Source organism: Otolemur garnettii, unplaced genomic scaffold (assembly GCF_000181295.1).
Source record: "Otolemur garnettii isolate 467f Iridium unplaced genomic scaffold, OtoGar3 scaffold00067, whole genome shotgun sequence".
NCBI lineage: Eukaryota > Metazoa > Chordata > Mammalia > Primates > Galagidae > Otolemur > Otolemur garnettii.
This window is the reverse complement of record NW_003852462.1, coordinates 6,490,747-6,496,062: the sequence shown is the minus strand read 5'-3', so window position 1 is coordinate 6,496,062 and position 5,316 is coordinate 6,490,747.

Sequence of the window (5,316 nt, the reverse complement as noted above, 5' to 3'; positions counted from 1 at the left end):
AAAAAAAAAAAAAGCCAGGCAGACTACATACTGTATGTAGAACATGTCAGCTTTCGAGGTGAGGAAGTGCCCAGGCAGTTAGGCACAAAGATCTACTTAGGTGCCCCTGGCTCAGTAGGGGGAGAGAAGAGAAGCTTACGTGGGCCTTTCTTAATCATTCAAATTGTGAAGCTGCTTGCTGATCTGCTGCGGTTTCTTCTTGTTCTCTCCTCTGACTGCTGACTGGTGAACCTCTAATTGCTTTTTTAATCTTTGTTTTTCTGCAAAAGCTGGCAGCTATTAGAAAAACATACCCCCACTCCCCAGGGTTTGGCATTTCTTGTCTTTGCAGAGAATTGTAAGGAACATTTCAGCTTTGCAGAGAGAGAAAGGCTGGAGCAGAGCTGGTGTCTCTTGGGAGGCCTCACTCAGAACTGAGGAAGCTACAAGGCCTGTTTCTGCCCAGGGGCAGCAGGGGCAGGTAGTGTGGTTTGATGACAAAGAACACGGGCCCAGCAGGCCACTGGTCTCTCTTGTCATTTCTCCTAAAAGATCCCACCCTCAGGAGACTTCAAAAGTTAAACCTTCTCCTAAATGAAAGGCTGGTCTTGTTCCAGCTCTGAGGAGAAAAAGTCGCTGCCCGTGAGTGTCAATCTCTGTACCTTCCAGGGTGGAATTTGTTTTTTTCAAAATCTCTGCTGAGTTCTTTGTTCCTGTGGGTGAGTTTCCCTGATCATGTCTTAGAAGGGAAGCACCTGGTGCCTGCCCAGCCGGCCAGTCCAATGACAGGTGTCAGCAATTCATATTGAGTTATACACCCAATTCTAAGTATTCAAAATATATATCCACCTAAGTGGATCTTTGTGCCTAACTGGGCACTTTCTCACCTCTAAAGTAGAATACATGTATAGGATATATGTAGTCTGCCTGATCTTCTTGCCTCGGCCTCCCCAGTAGCTGGGACTCAGGTGCACACCAACACTCCCAAATAATCTTTTTTTCTTTTCTGGTAAAGACAGGGTCTCACTATGTTTCTCAGGCTGATCTCAAACTCCTGGCCTCGAGAGATCCTTCTGTCTCCCCAAGTGCTAGGATTACAGGCCCCGTAGGCCAGCCAGTTTCTAATATATTTTGTTATTGGACTGGCCAGCTGGGCAGGCGCTGCCAGAATGGACGCTGCCCTTTTTCCTCCCTCCCTCCTCCTTCCCTCCCACTCTTCCCTTTGTCCCAGAGTATGTGAGGCAGTAGAGCACAGGGTCCTGTTGCTGAATGCCAGGTTATATAATCTTTCCTCAGGCCGTAGCTGAGGTAGGCCAGAGAAAGGGCTTAGAGCTCTGCCTATGATCAGCTCCAAAGGCCTAGTTGTCAGAACAGGATTCTTACCAGTATCTATTTGCATCCATTAAAATGTACAAGAACTCAGGTGGCACCTGTAGCTCAGTGAGTAGGGCGCAGGCCCCGTATACCACCGAGGGTGGTGGGTTCACACCTGGGCCCGGCTAAACTGCAATAAAAAAAATAGCTGGGCTTGGGGCGGCGCCTATGGCTCAAAGGAGTAGGGCTCTGGCCCCATGTGCCACAAGTGGTGGGTTCAAACCCAGCCCTGGCCAAAATCTGCAAAAAAAATAGCTGGGCATTGTGGCAGACCCCTATAGTCCCAGCTACTCGGCAGGCTGAAGCAAGAGAATTGCCTAAGCCCAAGAGCTGGAAGTTGCTGTGAGCTGTGATGCCACAGCACTCTACCGAGGGTGACAAAGTGAGAGTCTGTCTCTAAAAGAATAAATAAATTAGGCTCAGTGTCTGTGGCTCACGTGGCTAAGGCACCAGCCACATACACCTAAGGTGGCAGGTTCTAATCCAGCCTGGGCCTGCCAAAACAAGAATGATGGCTACAACTGAAAAATAGCCAGACACTGTGGCAGGTGCCTGTGGTCCCAGCTACTTGGGAGGCTAAGGCAGGAGACTCGCTTGAGCCCAGGTGTTGGAGGTTGCTGTGAGCTGTGATGCCACAGCACTCTGCCCAGAGGGACAGCTTGAGGCTCTGTCTCAAAATAAATAAATAAATAAATAAATAAAAATAAAATGCACAAGAATTCAAAAGCAGGCAGGCTGGAGAGAAAAAGGTTAAGGACACACATCATCCAAAATGAAGAGAGAATTGTCATTTATCAAGCACCTGCTGTATACCTACGTTGTGTGGAGGATGCTAATCACAATCCTTTATCCAGAACCCATGGTGTATTTCACAAGCTGAAGTTGTTCTGACTATTTAGAGCTGTCAGACAGACAGTATGTGTATCACAGATTAAATGACACCCCTGGCCTGGGCAATGCTCCATCATTAAGCACGTAATGGTTTGGAGTAGTCACACCGCATGGGATTTAAAAACACCCTGTAAACAGCCTTGAGAGCAGATAAGGTCAGAGTTTGCCTCTCAGTGAGATGAAGTGGGATCAGGCTCAGTTGCTGTGGGAGTTACCCTTCAGCTTTCAGAACTTCTGGGGTTTTAGAATTGGGGATGAAGGATAGTGGATCTGTGTTTCATTTCATCCTCCCAACAACCCTAGGAGGTGTGTATTCATAAGGGCCTCACCGTACCCGCTGCAAGAGCACCCATCCATCCTTGAGCACTGGGCATGCCCCAGCACAGCCTGTTCCTGAACTCATAAGTATCCGCACAAGCCGTGCCCTCTTATTATCCCTATTTTACAGATGAGCAAATGGAGCTTAATAAGAGGTTAAGTAAGTTGCCTGTAGTCATGAATTGAGCCCAGCTACCCTTGCCTGCAGAATGTGCTACCCTGAGCCAGGGCAGAGGTCAAGCGTTACCCACCCTGGCATCAGGCCATGTGGGTTCAAATCCCAGAACCCTGAGCAAGTCACTAACCTCTCTAAGCCTCTGTTTTCCAACTATAAAGGGGAGATGGGTAATAACAGTACGTGCCTCGGAGGGGTGTGGTGAGGATTCTGGAAGAGAATTGTGTCTGGGATGGAGAAAGTACCCAATGGACATAAGCTCCATTATTGTCTGGCCTCAATAGGGGTTTAAGCTGCATTGATTGTGGGAGGGCAGGTTGGAATGGCTATTGGGCAAGAGACTTTGAGGATGCTTGGCACAAGAAGTGGGGTTCCAGGTTCTTGTCCTTAGAATGTGGTGCAGAGTTGGGGAGAGGGTGTGTTGTTCTCTGGATACTGAGGAATGCTGGACCATCTGACGAGGACCAGCAGCAGTGTCTGGACCCACAGTTGTTTCCAATCACTGGGTTGGCAGAGCAAGCTGTGCAGAGCAGGAGAGAGAGGCAGGGCAGACCCCCCTCACTCATTCATTTATACACACATCGCATCACGGCTCTATGCTGACTTGCCCTTCCTCTGTTGCAAACCCAGGCAAGGCACCGGGCATCCACAGGAGGTGAGCTCTGCAGGGCCCTTTAGTCCTTGAAGAAAAAAATGTAACAAGTTCTAAAAGTCTTGGAAGCCAGGCTGGGGGGCTGGTGCCATGGAGCTCCTGTGCTTGTACCTAAAGATGGACTGAGGGGCCTGGTGTGGTGGCTCACACCTGTGATCCTAGCACTCTGGGAAGCAGAGGCAGCTGGATGGCTTGAATTTAGGAGTTCAAGATCAGACTGAGCAAGCCCGAGACTCTGTCTCCACTAAAAATAGAAAAAAAAAAACCAAAAACTAATACTGGGAGTCATGGCAGGTATCTGTAGTTCCTACTCGGGAAGCTGAGGCAAGAGGATCACCTGAGCCCAAGAGTTTAAGGTTGTTGTGAGCTATGATGCTGCAGTGGCACTCTACCCGGGGTAATGGAGTGAGACAGTCTCAAAAAAGAAAGGGCGTGCCTGTGGCTCAAGGAGTAGGGCACCGGCCCCATATACCAGGGGTGGTGGGTTCAAGTCTGGCCCCAGTCAAAACTGCAACAAATAAATAAATAAAAGAAAAAAGACGGACTGTGAATAAGCCAAGGCGCTAATAGAGGTGTGTGTGGGGGGGACAAGGATGATCCAGGGAGGAAGAGGTCCAGCTGGCAATGAGCCTGAAGAGAAAGGCTGGCAGGGAATCAGCCCCAGGGGGCTAGGGAGTAGCAGGCAGGGAGGACAAAGAGGAGGGTGAGGTCAGGCCTGGAAGGCCAGGGAATTTGCACTGGATCCCAAGGACAATGGAAAGTCAATGAAGGGTTTTTTTTGTTTTAAGATATGGTCTCAAGCTGTCCCCCTCCTGGGCTCAAGCGAGTCTCCTGCCTCAGCCTCCCAAGTAGCTGGGACCACAGGTGCCCGCCACAACGCCTGGCTATTTTTTTTTTGGTTGCAGCCGCCATTGTTGTTTGGTGGGCTCGGGCTGGATTCAAACCCACTACCTTAGGTGTATGTGGCTGGCGCCTTAGCCACTTGAGCCACAGGCGAAGAGCCCAAGGAAGGGTTTCGAAAGGGTAGTAATTTGACCTGAGATGACTTTCACTTGTTTGTTTTTGAGACAAGGTCTGCCTCTGTCACCCAGGCTGGGGTGTTGTAGCATGATCATAGCTCACTGCAGCCTCAAATCCTGGCTCAAGTGATCCTCCAGCCTCAGCCTCTCAAGTAGCTAGGACTAAAGACTTCCGCCACTATGCCCAGCTCATTTTTTAAAATTTTTTTGTGGAGATAAGATCTCAGTCTTGCTCAGGCTGGCCTCAAATTCCTAGTCTCCAGCTTTCCTCCTGTTTAAGTCTCCCAAAATGCTGAGATTATAGGTAGGAGCACCTGGCCTAGCCCAAGAAAGGAATTTTTACTGGGATAGATGTTTTGCCAGAACAGGAAAAGCTGCCTTAAAGTGATGTCTTCTACAAAGGTAGAGGGCCTGGGCTTTAAAGGAAGGGCCATGTGTCTTGGGGGCAGGTCCATGGTGTAGCAGGTTGTAGGCGATTGTGAATCTTGCCATCAGTAAGTCTGACCTGGGGCCTTCAGAATCTGGATTCTTTCTTTCTTTCATTTTTTTTTTTTTTTTTTTTTTTTTTTGTTTTTGAGACAGAGTCTCACTTGTCCCCCCTTGGTAGAGTGCTATGGTGTTACAGCTCACAGCAATCTCAAACTCTTGGGGCTCAAGCAATCTTCTTCCCTCAGCCTCCCAAGTAGCTGGGACTGCAGGCACCTGCCACAATCCTCTGCTATTTTTAGAGACGAGATCTTGCTCTTGCTCAGGTCCCAAACTCCTAAGCAAAGCAATCCACCAGACTTGACCTCCCAGAGTGCTAGGATTACAAGTGTGAGCCACCATACTTGGCTAGAATCTGAATTCTTTGACTATTCCGGCTTGGCGCCTGTGGCTCAAGTGGCTAAGGCGCCAGCCACATACAC